General features: G+C 40.6%; 1 pseudogene; it reads right to left on the bottom strand.

Moving 5' to 3' along the window:
• LOC149254143 (receptor-like protein kinase THESEUS 1) overlaps positions 1 to 22,672 on the bottom strand; it is a 95,192-nt pseudogene that overhangs the window by 15,585 nt on the left and 56,935 nt on the right.

Here is a 22,672-nt window from a genome sequence, read left to right as displayed (position 1 = left end):
CACACATCTCTTATGTAGATTCTGGTCCTAGCAACAGAACCATTTGTTGGCTTGAGGGGGCCTAACCCAAGTTCAAAATTAATTAGCCAAACAAATCCCTACACTACTGGCCCTTTCGGAATTAGCCCATGGAGCGCGGACCGAAATCTCACCCGAAGCAGTGTGGGGGGATGCTGGAACCAAGTTTCCGCACCCTGAGATGGTTGTGATGTCGGTTAATTCCCTCTTATTCCTGCCTTCACGTAGGTTGCTGATGAGCCTCATAAATGGGTAATTATATGGGCTCATTTTACCTCCTAACCTAGTCAAATCAACCATTCTCTTAGCTTATTACATGATTTTCTGATTATATTTATGCTCAGAGAGTGAGTTGAGTTAGTTATTGTGCCATGTGGTCTAACATGTATTTAATGCAGATTATTGATGAATTTCAAGGTCAAAGTCAAGGATCCAGTGGACAAATGGTAGCAATAACTCGAAGTGGACAAAGGAGAGGACTTATAGGAGGGAATCCCCCTCATTTATTACTCCTCACTTCGAATTCCCCTTCATTCAGCTCGGAGTACAAGCAGCCAAATCATGCACTAGAAGGCAGCCAAGCAAGTGGAGGATGACTAATGATTATCTTGAGTTTTGGGAGCCAAGCCTCCTTGATTTTAAGGAAACTGTTGGTAGCTTCATTTGTATAAGTAGAGAGGCCTAGGGCCTCACTAGGGTCGGATTTTTTTTGGATTTTTGTTTATGTAAACTCTACTCAACTTCGAGCTTATTATTTGGTGACTGTTTCATGTAATCTTGTTATTGTTTTGAAATAAAGATGGAATCCTTTTTGAGTTAGCACTGAGTTACCTCATAGGGCTGAAGCTCTTGGGTTAGGGCCCAATCCAAGCAGCCAAGCTCCTCTTTACTTGTATTTGTATGTTTTATTTCAATTTGTAGATTAGGTTGCTGTTAGATGTATTTCTTTTGTGGTTAAGAATAGGTTTCTTTTGATGATTCAATAGTTTGCTTCCATTTGTGCTTTCTATAGCAGGTTAAGTAGTGATAAAGAAAAGATTCAAAAGGCTAGAAATAGTGCCTTGACCTCTCTTCCTCCCTTTGGGACCATGATTTGAGGCAAAGACCCTCTTGCTACCCCAAAAACACAAATTTTCCTCATTCATAGGACTTCTAGTGTTTGCAGCTTTTTAGTTTGTTAATAGTCTAGTTTTTCTTTGCTTCAGAACTTCTTCATCATGCTCACTTCTTTCTTTACATTAGTCTTCTTTCATGCTTTCCTTTCTTGCATAATTTCTCAGCATTTCCTTTCATAGATCATAGATCAGACTATTTTGATGCAAAACTCTGTTTTCTTAGATGCAATTATTTCATTGCTTGCTTCATCTTATTGGTTTACTGTTAGTTGTTTATGCAGTAGATCTCTTCTAGTAGTAGGCCATCCTATCATCCATCCCATCCTCCATCTGATCCATGCCCTACAGGTCGCCCAAGTCTCCCCTCAATTCTGCCTTAGTTTCCTGCATTTTCCATAGAATTTATTCCTCTCTCCTTGAGAAAATCCAATCATATTTCTCTCTCCTAATGATTCTTGGTAGACCCTAGGCACCCTAACACCTCATTCTAACCTTCATCCACCTTTTCCACCCACTCTCACATCCTCAAAACAACAAAAAATGCTCTCGGCCTCCTCCTGTAGAACGTTGTTTTTCCTCCTATAGATTTCGGTGTCCTCCTGTAGATTTTCCTGTAGGCTTTTTTTTAGGGCTAAGTGTTGGAAAAGCCTCCAGAAGGCCACCTGAGACCTCCTAGGACCCAACCACACCATCCTACATCCTCTCAAGTCCCAAAACCACCCTCCAATGCCACCTATTCACTGCCACATTCACAAACAATAAATTACATACATGTCAAATTCACATAAAAATACATAAAAATCCAAAAAGATGTTTTCTACTCATTTACTTCCAGAAATAGCTTAGTTAGATGTTGTTTACTTCTTTGAATAGATAATGGCATTCTTTTCATGGTTTTCATAGTGCTTTCTGCAAAAGTAGGGTTAGTTGGTTAATTAGGATTTACTTGGTTTGCTTTACATTTCAGTCTTTCTCCTTTCTGCAGTTAGAGTAGTATCTGTAGAGTAGTCTTTCTCTCCTTTCATCACATATAGAGCTTCTTCTGGAATCCATAGAATTTGGCTTGAGCTCCTAGTGATCTTGCGTCGGCTGACCAAGTGACAACCTGCAGTAAGAACTAGTACTTGTGCATATAACACCGTCGCTTCCAAGTTTGTTACGAACTACCAGGTTGATAAGAGTAAAGTAGGTAGCCCAGGAGTTGCAGCATTATTGCTGCAATACTAGTGCTCACCACTTTTTGGTGCCGTTTCCCGGGAAGTGTCAGAGTATTCTATGGTTACTGCTTTCTTCTATTTTTTTTTTATTGCAACATTCTGTTAATAGTTTATTTCGGCAAAAGTAGACTAGTCCTTTCTTTTCCTTCAGTTTTGCATTTCCTTGCTTTCCTTTTCAATTCTGCAAATTTCATTTCAGAAAAAGTAGACTAGTCCTTCTTTTCCTTCAGTTCTGCATTTCCTTGCTTTCCTCTTCAATTATGCAAACTTCATTTCAGCAAGTTCATTTCAGTTAGTTGCAATTTGTTTTATTCAATCAATTTCAATTTTGCAGGTACTTTCAGTGTGGAGAAAAAGAAACAAAAAACCAACCAAAATGATTTCCTTTCATGCCTCGTAGGAATAGAGATAACTTAGGAAAAAAATTTCCCAACGCCCCCACTGCTTCACACAACCAACCTTCTCTCTTCTTCAGTGGCTGCGATTAAGAAGAACCCTTAGGTGAATAGCCAAACATATTTGAAGAACCTATAGGGGAAGAAGAAGAAGAAAACATTCCATTAGAGACAATGGCTGAACATAGAAATGCTAGGGGGAATGGAGGGAGAATAGAGGGTACCTTTCCCATTCGTGAGACCAATGGGGACACCAAAATGAAGAATATAAGCCCTTCCACCCTACCTCATTTCCATGGTTTGACTACAGAAGATCCTAACACATTTTTGTTTGAGTTTGCTGTTATTTGTCGAATCTATGACTATGCAGAAGATGAGCAAAACTTGAAACTCTTCCCTTCTACTCTCAAGGATGCAACACTGCGCTGGTTCATGGGATTACCTGGAAATAGCGTCACAACTTGGGCTCAGATGCAGCAAGCCTTTAACAACAAGTATCGAGACTATTGTAGGTCAAAAGATACTAAAGAATAAATTTTCCGAATGACCACAGGAAGTGATGAGTCCCTGGAGGACTATGAAGAGAGGTTCCAACTCAGTTACAAAAGGGTCGACTGTACACTTGACCGTGAGTCTCTAAAGCTGGTCCTGCTCAGGGGAATCTGGGAAGATCTTTTAGACACCCTCCATCTACTGGATAAGGGAGACATCTACCAACTATCCTATGAGGACAGAAAGACTGTTTTTGGAAACCATTCTAGAATAGCTAGAAAGAAATGTAGGGGGAGTCAACCCATAGCCAGTACCTCTTTCTCTAACTCATCCATTAAAGGAGAAATTGGAAACATGCTGGAAGACTTTAAGAGTGAGATGCTATAGAATCTTGCCATGCAAATGGATACCTTGCATATCAAAAGGAAACAAGAGGAAGTAGAGAGGGCTTTGGCCATTTTTTGTCTTAGATGCACCAGCAGGCATCCTAGGAACAAATGCCCATTGAACTCTATAGAGGTTTGTTCAGTCTGTGAAGAAATTTTTTACAGATAAGTGCCCTTCCTTACCCGGACTTAAAGCTGTATGTCAAGGGGTTGGGGGAGTCACTGAACAGCTCTATTACATAAACCAATGGAGGCCACATGGACCTAGACCATACCAATAGGGGATGCAAGGGACATCTCAGGCATACTACAACCCCAACCAAGTCACTTCCATACGTTCTTGGGGCCCTCCTACTCATCCTTCTTGGTCCATGCCTCCTCCTTGGTCCTTCACATCTCAATATCAAGCCCAACCAGCCACCCATTCATTTCAATCCTATGCTCAGCCACAACCTCAGTGGAATGCACCTCATCAGGGGTGGAGGCCCCAATACAACTCTCTTCCCACTCTTTTGCCTCCACCACCTACCCAACCACAACCGTTACCTCCTACTCCACCAAAGCAACCCCAAATGCCTGCCCAGCCAAATCCGAACCCGAACAACAGACAGGCTTAGCAAGTGTATAGTGGGGAACCATCATGCCCAACTTATGCTGTGGAGATTCAGGAAATTAACTTGCGATCTGGGAAAGTTCTCCCAGATAGCCAGCCTCCACCCAGGGAGGTTGAGGAAGATAAAGAGGAAAGTGAACCAAAAGAAATTCCACCCTTTCCTGAGAGACTATCCGTGACAGTCCAGCCTACCCCAGAAGAAACTGAACTCTTGGGAGAATTGAAACATTTATGTGTAAAGATACCACTTCTCCAAGCCATAAAAGACGTTCCTATCTACAATAGGTTGATCAAAGAGAAGTGCTTTAGGCATCCAGGAAGGTGCAAGAGAGATGCCCCAACCATCAATGTCATAGGGCAACTATCCGACCTGATGTTAGGGCAGGTAATCTGTCCAAAATATCTGGACCCTGGAAGCCCAGTAGTTGATGTCCACATCAATGGCACCATGATCCCACACACCTTGATTGATCTGGGAGCTACCATTAATGTGATGACAAAGGACACAGTGCTCAAACTCAACCTCTAGGGCTCCTTAAGGAAGACCATGACCATGCTACAACTAGCAAACCGCTCCACCGTGACCCCTGAGGGGATTGTGGAAGATGTGATGGTCTCCATTGACTCTTGGGATTACCCTGCTGATTTCTTAGTTCTCTAGCCAAAGGCAAAGCTCACTAGGTATCCTCTCATTCTGGGAAGACCCTGGTTGGCTACCGTCGATGCCTACATCAGCTGTCGAGCTGGGAACATGACCATAAAGAACGGGCACATGTCCAAATAGTTAATCCTATATCCTCCTGCCCTACTGTTGCTAGAACATGATCTACCTCTCTGGTTGGAGGAGGAGGATGAGGATGAAGTCTATTCTACTCCGCTTTGTGCATTAGAAATTGCCATGGGGGGGAAACTGCAAGATGAGGATGATATGATTGAAAATTTGATTCAGAATCCACCTCCCAGTGTATCACCATTAGAGGACATATTAAGAGAAACCCAAAACAACCCCTCAACTGATCTCTGTGTGGCTAACTCCACTCCTCTCTGTGTTAAGAATATAGAGTTCGGCCCAGAAAGAATCTTGAAAATCAATCCATCCCTATCCACTTCCCAGGAGAAGGAACTATGTAGCTTGCTGAGAAAACACCTAGATGCCTTCGCCTGGAGCTATAAGGAGATGAAGGGAGTGCACCCTTCAGTATGTACTCATCATATATACATCAAGGAGGATTGCAAGCTAGTCAGGCAGCCTCAAAGGAGGATGAATCCAGCACTTAAAGATATTGTTAAGGAAGAACTGCATAAATTGCTTGATGCAGGATTCATCTATCCCATCTCTGAAAGTGAATGGGTCTCTCCTTCGGTGCTAGTGCCAAAGAAAAATTGTAAGTGGAGAATCTGTGTCGACTATCAGGGATTGAACAAAGCCACTAAAAAGGACTATTTTCCTTTACCTTTCATAGATCAAGTGTTAGACAATCTGGCAGGGAAAAAGTTTTTCTCTTTCCTAGATGGGTTTAGCGGGTACAATCAGATTCAAATCAGCCCAGAAGACCAAGATAAGACCACTTTCACTTGTCCTTGGGGTACCTTTGCATACCGGGTCCTTCCTTTTGGTTTGTGTAACGCTCCAACCACTTTCCAAAGAGCGGTATTGAGTATATTTTCTGAATTAGTTCATGATGCAATAGAGATATACATGGATGACTTTACTCCTTATGGCTCTGACTTTCAGGAAGCTTTATCTAATCTAGGAAAAGTTCTAGACAAGTGTATTGAGATGAACCTGTCCCTCAGTCCGGAAAAATGTGAATTTTTTATGATTGAAGGGACTGTGCTAGGTCATGCAATATCTCAACAAGGACTGTAGGTGGACCCCAACAAAATTGCCATCATCCAAAGGGTCCCACCTCCTCAAAAGGTGAGAGATGTCAGAAGTTTCCTAGGCTTAGCTAGGTATTACTAGAGATTCATTAAAGATTTCAGCAAGCTAGCCTCTCCTTTGTTTGGCCTCTTAGGTAAAGATGTTGAGTTCATATGGTCGGAAAACTGTCAAGAAGCCCTAGATACCTTGAAGAGCAAGCTCGTGACTGCCCCAATTCTGAGAGGCCCAAACTGGGCCCTACCTTTCCACATTCACACAGATGCCTCAAACAAAGCAATAGGAGCAGCCTTGGGACAAATTGATGAAAAGTTACCTTATGCCATATACTTTATAAGAAAAAACTTGTCAAAGGCAGAGTTAAACTATACAGTGACCGAGAAGGAACTCCTAACTGTCGTGCATTCCTTAAACAAATTTAGGCATTATATCACAGGCTATCAAACCTTTGTGCACATTGATCATGCTGCAATTAGATATTTAATGAACAAACCAGATGTAAATGCTCACATTATTAGATGCCTGCTTTTACTGCACCAGTTTGATTTGACCATTATTGATAAGCCTGGTAAAGAAAATGTTGTTGCTGACTTTTTGTCTAGAGTAAATTTGCCTGTAGGTGAAGAAGGAATGGTGGATGACCATATGCCAGATGAACATCTATTTTCTATCTCAGTACTCTCTCCATGGTTTGTTGATATAACAAACTACTTGGTTTCAGCACAGTTTCCACCACACCTATCCACAAAAGAGAAGAGAAAGATAGTAAGGAAAAGCGTCCCTTTTACCTGGATTAGGGGCAATCTCTTCAAACATGGCTCAGATCAGATCTTCAGAAGATGTGTCAGGGAGGAGGAAGTCTTTGACATCCTCCTAACTTGTCATGGCGGGCCTTGTGGAGGTCATTTTGCAGCAAAAAGAACTGCCTTCAAGATACTACAAGCAGGCTACTACTGGCCCACTCTTCATCAAGATGTGAGGAGATATACCAGCCAGTGTGATCAGTGTCAAAGGATGGGGAAACCTACTCCAAAGGATGAGATGCCCATGCAACCTCAAGTGACCTTTGAGCCATTTGAGAAGTGGGGCATGGACTTTGTTTGTCCTATCAGCCCTCCTTCAAAGCTGAAACAATACATCATTGTGTGCACCGATTACCTGACAAAGTGGGCAGAGACAAAAGCAATCAAAGTAGCGACAAAGGAAAAAATAGCTGAATTTTTGAGAGAAAACATATTAGACAAGTGTGGGTATCTAAGAGAGTTGGTCACAGATCAAGGCAGTCAGTTTACTTCCAACTTGATTGAAGACCTACTCACACATCATAGAATAAAGCATAGGACTTCCACCCATTACCATCCACAAGCCAATGGGCAGGTGGAGGTCACTAATAGAGCATTGGAAGGGATCCTGACAAAGGTAGTGAGCAGCAGTAGAAAAGACTAGGTGGACAGATTAGTTGAGGCCACTTGGGCCTACAACACAACATGGAAGACCACTACAGGGTTCACACCCTATGAACTAGTCTATGGGAAGAAGGCTTTGCTGTTAATAGAATTTGAATTCAATACCCTGAGGATGGCAACTCAGCTGGACCTAGACCTCAGCCATGCACAGAAAGAAAGATTACTTCAGCTCAATGGATTGGATGAACACATAATGCAGGCCCTTCTCCATACAGAGGTAGTTCAGCTTCAGAGAAAGATATGGCATGACAAAAATATCAAGGAGAAGAAATTCCAAGAGGGAGATTGGGCACTACTCTATGATTCAAGATACAAAGATTTCAAGGGCAAGCTAAGGACAAGATGGCTGGGACCCTACACTGTGGAGAAATGCAATGATAATGGTTCAATTTTGATCAGAGCCATTGATGATGAAGCCATCCCCATGCTTGTCAATGGACACTGGTTGAAAGTCTACAAGAAACCCCTCTCCAAGCGAGAGTTCATTGAAGATTTGAATAAGACAGTGATGGTAGTGGAGCATGTCTTAGCCTCCACTTCACCCACTCATTGAAGAAAAAGGAAAAAATAAAAAATAAGGACTCAAGTGAAAACCTCCATGAGGCACTGGAGTCCCATCGTTGGGTTGAAAACCTCTTCTGAGGTGGCCCAGTGACGTAAAAAAAGAGAGAGAAAATAAGATCCCTGGGTGAAAACCTCCCTTGGAGGCGCCCAGGGCAGGAAATTAGGGTGAAATCCTCCCCAAGGTGCCCTAGTTGTTTTCAAAAAAAAAAAAAGAGAAAAAGAAAAATGAATTTTCATTTGCATTGCAGGTTTGTAGGAAGACTACAGGAAGTAGTAGAAGGTGCTAAGGGAGCCCTGAAACCAACACCAACACCTATCCTACCTTCCCACACCTTTCTCCATCATTCTTGGCATTTATTTCACCTCACTGTGCTTCTTTTTCAAAAAGTGTGTTCTCTACATGAGGCTCTATGTTTTCTACAGGAGGCTCCTGTAGGAATTACAGAGAGTCAGAAATGGATATAAAAGGCAGTTTGAGAGATAGAGAAGCTTCATGAGGGATCTATGAATCCTCCTACAGTCTTTAAACCTCATTTCCATCATTTCAAAGCCTACATCACACCCCAAGCATCATTCTTCTTCCTGTTCAAGAAAAACACAGAAAAAAACAGTTTTTTAGGAAAATAAGAAAAACAAAAAAAGAAAGAAAGGAAACAACACCATCCACCTCACCTGAAGCCTACCTATTACCTCTCCATCTCTATCTACATCTTTGGCATCATCCTCACAGCTCCAAGCACAGAAAGAAGCTGAAGTTTCAAGGGGAGAAGCAGCTACTAGAACTCCTGTAGGAATTCTTGTAGCAGCTGATCCCATTAAAATCCAGCATCAACAGCAAGAGAGTGCAAACATGAAAGTTGAAGAAGACACCTAAAGCTCATATTCAACCAGAGAAGAACCTGCATAAGACATAGCCACACATCAGCAAGCAGACAGCATGCATCAAAAGAAACAAAGGCATGTAGCAGGGAGAGAGAGCCAGAACATCTCACAACAAATACATTCGGATCTCAGGTAAGTAACAAACCTGCTTCTCTGTTTGCATTTGTGTAATTAGAAGGCATGCAAAAGCAACAAGATGGTTGAGGTTGAACGAGGGAAAGGTGGCCAGTTAACTTGGCCACCTTCATCTAGTTGACTCCACTCATCCGAAGATGTCACCCACACATGCGCATAGTCAACTCAAGGAAGATGTCAAGGACAGGTAGTGGAGGAAGTGTGAACTTCGATGCAATCATGAGGGATGATTACGAGGAGGGGGGCCATGATGACAAGGAAAGTGGGGACCAATGGTCCAAATATAGCCAACGTATACTTTGCCAGCTCACCCTCCATCACCAGAAATATCCATAAAGGGCAATAAGTACTCCTCTCCGAGCACTCCCACCACCTTTTCCTTCATTCTCTTCTCGAAACTCAGCTAAAACTGTTTCTTTGTGCCCCCACAGACTCATAACCATCATTTTCCATTGATCTCTCCCATATTCCTGCTCTCAACATTTTCTACAGGAGCACCTATAGGAATTCTACAGGAGGGACAACAGGCTTCTACAGGAGGGGCAGTGAGTTATTTTGAAGGGAGAAAACACGGGTTTTAGCACGATTTTCGATCTGAGGAGGTAGGTTCCATGCATGCCCCCATTAAATATCAAAATATGCAAGCAGTGATTTAAATTTGAGGAGGAAATAAAGCCTTTAGAAGGAGGAAATACATTAAAAAAAAAAAAAAAAAAAATCTGTTTAAAATAAAAAAAACATAGTCTCCTCTTTTCTCCAAAAATTGTTGTCTCCATCTCCACATTTGGTTCCAAAAAAGTATAAACAAAATGACAAGAGGATTTATGAGGAAGGAGCCCACCAACTCCTCCAGGCTCCATGCACATCCACAAGTAGTGGACATATTCACAAGAGCAAATTGGATGAAATTTTTTGAGAAATTCCGAGGGTTTGATGAGGAAATTGCCCAAGAATTTTCCCACTCTTTGGTCCCTCACACTAGAACACATGCCACTGTCACCTTTAGAGGTCTTTCCATGGAGATAACCCCTGAATTTATCAGTAGGGTCACTACCCTTCCTCTTGGGCTACCTTGGAGTAAGGATGAGAAACCCATTGGCCAGGCTGCCAAGAAAAACTTCTTCCAAAACAATGAAACCCCTATAGAGGATAAAAATGGCATTAGAAGGGCTAGCATACCATATCCTTGGGATGAATTTAGCTATCAAATAATCAAGTATATTTCCTGTGAGGGGAGGTACAACATTGTCTATGGTTATCACTTTAGAATCCTTCATGAATTAAGGTATGGCATGGACACTCCAGCCCCTCAGAAGCTCAACATCCCCTACTTCCTCCTGCAGTCCCTCATTGAATCCAGCACTAAAGTAAAAGTAGGAAATTCAGAATAGCTAGCTCACCATGGGTTGATCAAAATCCTAGTGGAAGAAGCCCTCCATACATTTACCCTCCCTATAGCATGGGAAGTCTTCCGAAACATGATAGCTGAGGATGACATAAAAGCCCTAACCTATGATATCAGTCCTATTGGTAGTGAGGAGGAAGAGCAGCAAAGGGGAGAAGTTGAAGCAACTAGTGACTTAGAAGAACAATAAGGGAAGGAGGAAGAAACTAAGATAGAGAATAAAGCTGAAGAAACAAAGCAAATAGAGATAGAAAAAGAGACTGAAGGAGGAGAAAAAGAGGTAGAAAAGACAGAACAAGGAGAAGTGTCCCCTGAGACTCTAGAAAGAGAGGCAACAGCTGCTCTCACTACCCTCAGTACACCAATCAGCAACAGCTGCTCTCACTACCCTCAGTACACCAATCAAGCCAAAACAAAAGAGGAAAAGGCAAGCCTCCATGTATTTCAGGGCTAGGAAGAGCACAAGAATCAAAACAGGGAAACCTCAGCCCTCTTCAAAAGTGCCAATTACAATTGAAGATTCACCCTCTGCCCAAGGAAAGGAATCCCCTTCCAAGGCACCTATCACATATGAAAGAGGGACTCCTAGATCTCCCACATGGAAAGAAAAGGTAGAACTACAGGACCCAAAAACAGTCCTACAGGAGGCTCAGATAGTTCTACAGGAGACACTGTCAAAACTACAGGAGACCCAAAAGCTGGAGAAAGAAATGGAAGGACAACCACAGGTAAAGGAGGAAGAAACAGAGCTACAAGAACCTAATCCCCAGCCCAGTCTTTCCTCCTACTACAATCTGCTTGAGGGAGGAAGAATAATTCCACAAAAATTTGCAATTCCACTATTCTTTGAATTAGAGAAAGAGAGAATAAGAACACATAGGTGGATGCAAATAGCCAAATCCAAAGGAGTTGAGGATATTGGCCATATGGAGAACAAACTCAGAGAAATGGGCAGAGAGTTGAGTGCTATCAGACATAGGGAAGCAATTACAAGAAGCCAACTTGAAACAGAAAATGAATTGCTAAGGAGGTAGCTGCAAGAGAAAGAGACCCAGCTGGCATGCATGGCCAGCTTATCCATGGAGGCATTGCAATGTAGAACACCAGCAAAATCCTATGGCCTATATCTCAAGGACCAATGGTTGCAATTTCAGATAAAGACTTTGGCACAAAGAGGCACAATGCCTTTCCAAGATTACAGGTAGTTTATGGACCTGTGTGACCAAAGCACATCAGAGGATAAGGCAAAGATGGAAGAATTCTACCTACATAACATGGCCCTCATAGACATGAATGTGTGGGACCCTAATGCCAGGCTAGGGAACTTGCAACTAATGGCCATGGCCTCATGGATGAACCATGAAGAGTTGAGGGTAGCAAAAATAAGAAGATTGATGATAAAAGAGAAAAATGAGCCATTAATGATCAGAGTAGAGCCATAAGATCCCATGGCACTCATTAGCACACATAACCTGCTTGCCAATAATCCTCAGATTGCCCCTAGATATATAAGTGATCAGGCACAAGCCATTGCACACTTTGAGGATATGGAAAGTCTACTTGGGGATGACAGTGTGCATGCATGTATGAGGAGATGGAACACCTTACCACATAGTCTGCAAATCAAGGAATATCATTCCCCCATGAGGATGAAGGAGGCATTAAGGAGAGTGCCAATGTACAAGCGCTCCATGCAGAGGCTGAAGGTCAACTGGATTGGCCTCAAACTGAGTCGTCCACGATTGTTAAGCATGCTAGAAGGCAGAAGAGAAGAAGAAGAGCAAGAGTAGTGGGAAGAGATAGAAAGAAAGGTAGGATATTATGACAAGGAAGAGGAGACAACATCAGAAGCTTGGGATGCTAGGGAGGCCACCAGGGCCATAAAAGATGAGGAGATGGACTAAGTTGCTCAGAGGATGAGCAACACCTTTAGTAGGGGGTGATGATGAGCCTCATAAATGGGCAATTATGTGGGCTCATTTTACCTCCTAACCTAGTCAAATCAACCATTCTCTTAGCTTATTACATGATTTTCTGATTATATTTATGCTTATAGAGTGAGTTGAGTTAGTTATTGTGCCATGTGGTCTAACATGTATTTAATGCAAATTATTGATCAATTTCGAGGTCAAAGTCAAGGATCGAGTAGACAAATGGCAGCAGTAACTCGAAGTGGAGAAAGGAGAGGACTTATAGGAGGGAATCCCCCTCATTTATTACTCCTCACTTCCAATTCCCCTTCATTCAACTCGAAGTACAAGCAGTTGAATCATGCACTAGAAGGCAACCGAGCAAGTGGAGGATCACTGATGATTATCTCGAGTTTTGGGAGCCAAGCCTCCCTGATTTTAAGGAAGCTGTTGGTAGCTTCATTTTTATAAGTAGAGAGGCCGAGGGCCTCACTAGGGTCATATTTTTGTTTGATTTTTTCTTATGTAAACTCTGCTCAACTTCGAGCTTATTATTTTGTGACAGTTTCATGTAATCTTGTTATTGTTTTGAAATAAAGATGGAATCCTTTTTGAATTAGCACTGATTTGCCTCAGAGGGATGAAGATCTTAGGTTAGGGACCAATCCAAGCATCCAAGCTCCTCTTTACTTGTATTTGTATGTTTTATTTCAGTTTGTAGATTAGGTTGCTGATAGATGTATTTCTTTTGTGGTTAAGAATAGGTTGCTTTTGATGATTCGGTAGTTTGCTTCCATTTATGCTTTCTATAGCAGGTTAAGTAGTGATAAAGAAAAGATTCAAAAGGCTAGAAATAGTGCCTTGACCTCTCTTCCTCCCTTTGGGATCATGATTTGAGGCAACGACCGTCTTGCTGCCCCAAAAACACATATTTTCCTCATTCATAGGACTTCTAGTGTTTGCAGCTTTTTAGTTGGTTAACAGTCTAGTTTTGCTTTGCTTTGCTTCAGAACTTCTTCATCATGCTCACTTCTTTCTTTACAATAGTCTTCTTTCATGCTTTCCTTTCTTGCAACATTTTTCAACATTTCCTTTCATAGATCATAGATTAGACTATTTTGATGCAAAACTCTGTTTCCCTAGATGCAGTTATTTCATTGCTTGCTTGATCTTATTGGTTGACTGTCAGTTGTTTATGCAGCAGATATCTTCTAGCAGTAGGCCAGCCTATCAGCCATCCCATCCTCCATTTGATCCATGCCCTACAGGTCGCCCAAGTCTCCCCTCAATTCTGCCTTAGTTTCTTGCATTTTCCATATAATTTCTTCCTCTCTCCTTGAGCAAATCCAATCATCTTTCTCTCTCCTGATGATTCTTGGTAGACCCTAGGTGCCCTAACACCTCATTCCAACCTTCATCCACCTTTTCCACCCACTCTCACACCCTCAAAACAGCCAAAAATGCTCTCGGCCTCCTCCTGTAGGCCTCCTATAGAACGTTGTTTTTCCTCCTGTAGATTTCCTGTGTCCTCCTGTAGATTTTCTTGTAGGCTTTCTTTTGAAGGCCGAGTGTGGGAAAAGCCTCCAGAAGGCCACCTGAGACCTCCTAGGACCCAACCACACCATCCTACATCCTCTCAAGTCCTAAAACCACCCTCCAATGCCACCTATTTGCTGCCACATTCACAAACAATAAATTACATACATGTCAAATTCACATAAAAATACATAAAAATCCAAAAAGATGTTTTCTACTCATTTACTTCCAGAAATAGCTTAGTTAGATGTTGTTTACTTCTTTGAATAGATAATGGCATTCTTTTCATGGTTTTCATAGTGCTTTCTGCAAAAGTAGGGTTAGTTGGTTAATTAGGATTTACTTGGTTTGCTTTACATTTCAGTCTTTCTCCTTTCTGCAGTTAGAGTAGTATTTGTAGAGTATTATTTCTCTCCTTTCATCACATATAGAGCTTCTTCTAGAATCCATAGAAGTTGGGTTGAGCTACTAGTGATCTTATGCCGGCTGACCAAGTGACAACTTGCAGTAAAAACTAGTACTTGTGCATACAACATCGTTTCTTCCAAGTTTGTTACGAACTACGGGGTTGATAAGAGTAAAGTAGGCAGCCTAGGAGTTGCAGCATTATTGCTGCAATATTGATGCTCACTAGTTGCTTCACTCTAGGGCTTGCCAGATGAGCCCCTTATTCTGCCTTTCAATACCTCCGCGAAAGGGTACGGCTGACCTTCGTGCAACCCTAACCCTTGATCTAGACACTTTCACGCTGCTAAGGCAACGTACCGTGTAGATTCCCCAATTAATCAAAGTGACTTGCTTATCTCTATCAAACAATTATAGTTAACACCACGTAAACATATATCCTTAATTGCGTTTAGTTTTCCAATGTAATTACATTTATTCGCGCATCATATAAGCATAATAAAGGGAATTCATACATAAGATGACAAGAAGCATTAACAGAACAAAGACACAGAAGCTACATAATATCTCTCTTTATTGATATATTTCAAGTGATTACAGACTCTATCCACCCTGTGCACATAGCTACAGGGGTCCGCGCACTTAGCTGCGGACTTCCACCCTAGGCCTCTACGCACTTAGCTACAGTGCCTCTACCTACACTACGACCCAAAACTTAGACTTCTACTTCAGAGCTACGTCTCTTTTACATTCTGTGATTGATTGTATCTAACTACTTATTTTTATACAATCCCATGGTCCGCAGAGCATGGGTAGATATCTTACAACCGACCTTACTTTACAAAACTAAGGGCGGATAACCCTTTATGACTTATGACACCTTCGTGCTCCGTGACCATAAAATGCAGAGTCTTTACAAGCTTATTACAAAATTTGACTCAAACATGGGATTTTAGCCCCAAAACTGCCCTTGGGGGATCCCACTCCCAACAGAGGCCCATTGGTCATGTATTCATAAACCAAAATCATTTCACAGTGTTCCTCTCAGTCTCCAATAAGAGAAACAAGATGGCAGTGTCGAACTTTAGACAACATATCAATTTCTGTTTGGAATTCTGTGAGACCTTGCTCATATCTAGGATTATCTCATTGAACCATGGTAAGATACCACCCAGTAACCAAAACAAAAAAGGAATACAACAACAGGTGAAATTTTGTGCTAAAGAATCAAACACACAATTATGATAAGTTGCACAAGGCCAACAACCACAACCAATAAAAAACAAGGATTACATTGTAATCAATGCCAACAATAGCAAAAGTAGTCTAGTAAATGGTGTTCATTCTAAAGTCAGGAATGGACTCAGATGATGAGTGTCATGCATCAAAAACCCTTCTAGCACAGATTCAACCAAACTGTCCAACACAAGACAAAGGAAAGCATGTTATCATAAACATGAATCTTCCAATGTCTTTGTTCTCATTACACCAACAGGTTCATTTTACAACCTAGTATACAGTAGATGTGTCTCATGGGCAATACTAACATCATCATAAATTTCCCATAAATCATTTCCAAAAATAAAAAAATAAAAACTTTACTGAAAGGGCTAGTGCCCAAAATTCCTCTTTCCCAATAGAAGTGATGCATCATTTGAGTCCCCTTTATAAACTAATAAATAAACATTCCAGATCCATCTTACGCAGGGTCTAGTAAAAGTTGAGAGGAATCAAATCCCTCAAGATACAAACCTTTATTCAAGTTTTTTCACCTTGAGTTATTTGATCAATCATGGTGTTTGATAGATTTAGGGTTAGGAACAATTTTATTGGTTACATAAACAAGTCCAGGGACAACCAATCTCACTAACATCGAGGAAGAAAAATAGTGCTTTTTCCACTCATAATTTTCACTACACAAACATGCTCTGCAATCCACCATGGAATCATGGATAATGGATGTTTAAAGATTATGATTTATATGGCCACTTTCAAGTGACTCAACCTAGTGACAACACTGCACCTGCAATCGTACACCACTAGTTGGTTGAATCTATGTAAGGAACTATTGATGACATAGCAATGCCTATTTTAGTGTAACATCAAGGCATGCAAGGATAAAGTCCCCCTATGATGTGACCCCACTAGATATCTATGATTTGTTGCATGGCAAACTCTTCGTGTCAAAGCACCCTGGAAGGTACAAGCTGTGACCTCAAAGCATCATCCTAAACATTGTGAATCAACTCTACAAAGATCCCAAGGTAATCTCAAATGTTGAAGTATCTTTAATTTCTGCTAAACAATGATGCAAGTTAAGTTGTCATTTGCAAAAGTTCAACTTGTTGATTATCTTCCCACAAGTCACACAAAGACCATGGCACAGACCCAATTGTCCTTTGTCACATAATCTATGCAGTAGAAGTAGCACAATACGACTTTAGAGGAATACACTAACAAGGAACCTATTAGTGTTCTTATCGAATAACATGTCCAACATTCATTTGATATATCCCTAGATCTCCATTTCCAAATTGACCAATATATTGCAAATGAATCATAGAAAACACTAAGATTAAGTGCCAAATCTAGGCATAGATACAGAAAGGATACATCATCTTGAGTAGTTCACCCTATAGAAGCCTCGTTGTGCTCATGGCATAGAAAGACAATACATGGTGCCTTTTCATGATCATTGCACCTTGAATAAAATCAAAGTAAAGAACTATTATTCCATTGCACACATTACCTTTGGGTTTTGCTGAGAAGCCCAATGTACTTCATAAACTCTGTGGAAACTCAAACTCCACCAATTTGGAAAAATGTTTCTTCTCAATAAAGGGAATTCACTACCTTGGATACATTGTTGAGGAAACAAGAGTTTGCATCAACCCAGAGAAGATATAGATCAATCACAGATTCACAACCTACTCCAACCAACATTCTTAAGCCACACAATTTTCTTGGCATGGGCAAACTTCTACGATAAATTCACCTTGGTCGCCTTTCATGTCACCTTTTCCAAACCAAATTTTGAGTAGCATCAAACATAGTTCTCAAATGGAATCAAATATAACAATAAGCATTTGAAGAAATCAAAGACAAATTGTGCTCCATGCCCAATTTTATACCTGCCTAATCTACAATAACCATTTGAAACCCAAATAATTGCTTCTAAGCATGCATTGGGAACAATTATAATCTAGTTTAGTCACCCCATTACATAGCACTCAAAAACCTTCAATGATGTTGCCCATAATTGTTAATCTTATGACAGTGATTCCATTGAATTCTACAATCTATCACCAAATGGAAGGATTGCATATTGGGTAAGGAGACAATTCTTCACTCTAACAGATCATTCAAAGGTATACTCCAAGTTCCATAGCACATCCCCTATGAGGATCAATGATCTGGTCAAGCATTCATCTTTTCTGCTAGTGCATTTCCCACTCTGCAATGTTGACTTGTTCTCTTGGAAGAGCAGGATTTATCGTAGGCCTTGTATAGAAAACCTACATGAGAACCATACCAAAAGAATAGACAACAAACTTCTCAGTGAGTTGCTGCCTTCAGAAATACTCAAGATCAAGGTATCCAAAATTGCCTTTCACAGCAGTGCTCACATGTGTCTAGTCTAATGTATGTCTAGTTTTTGACAGACCAAAACTTGCCACCTTAGCAAGAAGATTCTCATCCAGCAAAATATTTGTTGTCTTCACATCATGGTGAATAATCCCCTGTGTTGCCCCAGTATGAAGGTAATGGAGGCCTCTTGCCACCCCTATACATATTTCAAGCCTCTGTTTCTAGGACAGAGATGGAAGATCCATCCCATGCAAATGACTCCTCAGAGGCCCATTGGCCATGTATTCATAAACCAAAATAATTTCACAGCATTCCTCACAGTATCCAATCATAGAAACAAGATGGCAATGTTGAAATTTAGAAAAAATCTCAATTCCTGTTCAGAATTTTGTGAGACCTTGCTCAGATCTGGGATAATCTCGTTGAATAGTAACTTTTGTCCTATCTTCTAGTTCACCTTCATAAACTTCACAAAAACTTCCCATGCCGAGTATAAATTTTTCATCAAATTTTTTGGTGGATTATTGTATCTCTGCAAATGTAAACAACTAGCCCATACTTGAAGGTGCAGACGAAACATAGCTACCAGTACCACTCTTGTGGGAACCTGGGGAAACTTTGATGGCCATAGTTTCTGAATTCCCACCATGCAAAGAACAAGGCAACTAGGTTGGAGGGGAGTTCTTTCACTTCAATTTTGGGTGGACATACATGCAAATCCATGTTTCTAGTAATCTCAGTGCAGCAAAAGCTCCAATAATTGATCCAATAATAGGTCCTATCTTCCCATTTTTTCCTTTGGAGTTCATAGGAATATTGCCATGAACAGGATAGGGCTTGTCCAGACTTCCAACAGGACTTCTTATCTTCATTATTTCCAAGCCATTTAGTATAGCATTAACATTGGTATTAAGATATAGAGGACTTGTCGGCCCAACTTGGATCTGGACCAACTTCGCCCCAACTGAAGTGTTGGCAACAAAGTCTTGATAAAAAGATACATACAATCCCCTTTCCTTGCTAGACATATCAAAGTTTGCTAATGCATATTGGCCATTGATATAGGCACTACAGATCAACAGATATATAGCTCAGCTACCAATATCACAGAAATACATCCGAACAAAATATGTGAGAATAGAGTCCACACCAAAAGTGCAAGAAACGTTGAAATTTTGGGTTTATGGTACTGGATGCACTCACAACCATTTCCTATCTTGTTACATAGACCATGTTAGGAGAAATAACATCACTAACAAGAGCATTGTATTTGATAAAGATGGGATTAATAGAAGCACTCTTAGGAGTAGTTTTTATCTTCAAATACTTCTGAACAATATCCCAAACTCTTCAGTAAGTATCATTCCTAGAATCAATCTTAGTTCCTCCCATATTAATCATATAGACTATCCCCATAGCTACACCAGAGAGTTCATATCCGTCCACAAGAGGCTGAATAGAGTGAGCCCTCTTTGGTATCAACCCATCAGGGGCCAAGACAACCACAATGGCATTGACAAATGCCAGAGACCTTTTCCTTTGCTAGCATTATTCCATCTTGTAGTAACATGGCTTCCCTAGAACTAGGTGTAGAGATCCATGAAGAAATAATTAGAAATGGGTTTCTGTATGATGTGGCTGTAGCAAATGCCCTCATAGACATGTATGCAAAATGTGGAAGTATATGGAAGGCACATGAATTGTTTAACAAAATGCATCAAAAAATGTTTCCTCACAAACAACCATGCCTGCAGGATATGCACATAATTGACTCATTGATGAAACCATAAAGTTCTTTAAGGAAATGCCTCAATGGAATGTGGTCTCATGGAATGCCATGATTGCAGGATTTAGACAGAATGGGTGTTGTAAGGAAGCCCTAATGCTATTTTTTGAAATGAAATTGATGGGCATAAGAGCTAATTCAAAAACATTTGCTAGTCTTTGTCCAACTTGTGCTAGCTTGGAGAAGGGTATGGAAATACATCAAGAAATAATTCAAAGTGGATATCAATTTCGATGTTGTGGTTATGACTACACTTTTTGATATGTATGATAGGCAAGTCATGGTAATTATTAATAAAAATGCATCATAGAGACCTTAGGTCATGGAATGCAATGATTACAGGTTATACACATAATGGACTTGTTCAGGAAGCCCTAGAACTCTTTAAGGAAATGCCTAATGTGAATGTAGTCTCATGGAATGCATTGATAACATGATTTTCATAGAATGGGCATGGTGCAGAAGCCTTGGAGCTTTTTCGACAAATGCATTTGGAAGGTATGAAGCTAGACTCAAAAACATTTGTTAGTATTCTTCTAGTATGTGTCAATTTAAAAGCTTTGGAACAGGGTACGGAGATCCATGATAAAATAGGTAGACATGGATTCATGTTTGATGTCATGGGGGTGCATTCCTTGATAGAAATGTATGAAAAATGTGGATGCATTTATAAGGAAGTTGAATTATTTGAGAAAATGCCTCAACGAGATATAGTCTCATGGAATGCAATGATTGTAGGATACACAATGCATGACTAGGGAAATAAAGCACTAAAAATCTTTGAAAAAGTGAACCATTATGGGATGAACCTGAATCATGTGACCTTAGTGTTTCATCTGCATGCAAACATGCAAATTTAGTTAATGAAGGTTATAAATATTTTTAATGCATGAGAGAACATTATCAGATCACACCTGTAATGGAGCACTATATATATATATATATATATATATATATATATATATATATATATATATATATATATATATATATATATGTTTGACCTTCTTAGCTGAGCTAGCTGTTTGTATGAAGCACAAGACTTTATCAATAAAATGTCAATAAAAATTGATGCAATTATATGGAGTTGTTTGCTCGGTTCGTGTAAACTACATAATAATATGAACCTATCATAATGCATGGAAAAATGTCTTCTGAGCTAGACCCTAACAATCTGGCCCCTTATGTGCTTCTCTCAAATATTTATGTTGTAGTTGGCAGGTGGATTAACATTGAAAGGGTACAAAAAATGATGAAAGATAGACGCCTAAAAAAGACTCCTCAGTGCAGTTGGATTTAGATCAATAGACAAAAACATGTTTTCCTTACAATAAATAGACCATATGCACAAACGGAGGAAATCTGTTCAATTTTATCTTGGGAGATGAAGTTGGATGAGTGTCTTCTTAACAGGAGGTTTGCACTAAATTCTATGAAGGAGAAGAAGGGGAATTTTTTTTGCTACAATAGTGAGAAGCTTGCCATTTCATTTGGTTTGTTAAACACATCTCCTAGAACAACCATTCGAATTGTCAAGAACCTCTGAATATGTGGTGATTATGACTCTGCATCCAAGTTCATTTCCAAGATTATTTCCTGCAAAATCATTGTGAGGTTACCATCATTCCAAGGATGGAGATTGTTCGTGTAGAAATTATTTGTGATGCTAAGTGAAGCAAGCTATAAGCATAAGCTTGAATTATATCCTTGTATGAAGAAATTAACTATACAAGGTAATGTTAGGATATTTGGTGTGTGATGTTGTTCTTTGATTGCTAGAATCCGTATGTGGATTAACTGTGGAAAGTCATTGCCTTCATCTACTAATGCCACATATCTTCCTAACCATTTAGCAGGATGATGATTGTTTAGATGCCATATTTATTGATCTCTAAAATATTTGCTAGACAAGAGGCTTGAGTATAATGTGAACCTCTCAAGCCATACTGATAAATAGGAACATGAACATGGAACAAACCCTGAACAAGGGATATGCAAAGAGAGAATTGGGGTTCCTAGTACACCTGAAGTTTCTGTTGAATCTTGAGCTTTTCCATATTAAAATCAAATCAGATTTTCCGAAACATTTCTTATGTTTTTGTATGGCCTTCATTTGACTCTTTGAAGTGATTATATGAGCTAAATGAACCATGTTACTATAATGACTCAATCACTCGATCTCTCCATCCAAGCGATGGCGATTTTTGTTTTTACATATATAAGCACTTCTACATGCGAATGAGAATGTCACTACGAATGAGAATGTCACTGCTCTGTCACTTTGAATGAGAATGTCACTGCTCTATCACTGTGAATGAGAATGTCACGAGTCATAGGAGTTGATGGGTCCGGTGAGGAGGAGCGCTCGGAGCCACTGACTGTGGGAGGGTGGACGGGGTTCCAGACTGAAGAGGAGGTGCATACCTCCAGACTGCAGTCACGTCGGGGAGAGACCAAGGGAGTCAACTGTGTGGAGGAGTGTGAGGGGACCAGAGTAACAAGGAGTCGAGGTCGAGCGTTAACAGTGCGAGGGACCAGTGTGTATGCCGAGTCGAACTGGTGGGAGTGCTATTGTAAACTGTGATATGGAGCGGTGGTCATTCCTCCTTCAAATCCTATCGTGAGTTCGATATATGGATTCAGTTATGGTATGGAAGGCGAGGTCAGTTGGGAGGAGTCGACTGTGGAGAGGTGCCGAGACCAACAACCCAACCGGGGTGCCAAGGTTGCGGGAGTTCAGGCCAACCGTGCTCTGGTATGGACTGTGCAGGTATAATGTATGGAAGGGCAGAGTATGGGCAACGACACCTGGTGGTAAGGGGTTGAGTGTGGTATATGTTGGTATAGTTCGAGTGGGAGGAAGTAACTGGGTTGTAT

Source organism: Pinus tabuliformis, chromosome 7 (genome assembly GCF_031772625.1).
Source record: "Pinus tabuliformis cultivar Carrire ecotype Pingquan chromosome 7, CPIR1, whole genome shotgun sequence".
Taxonomy (NCBI): domain Eukaryota; kingdom Viridiplantae; phylum Streptophyta; class Pinopsida; order Pinales; family Pinaceae; genus Pinus; species Pinus tabuliformis.
This window is presented reverse-complemented; position numbering and strand designations above follow the sequence as displayed.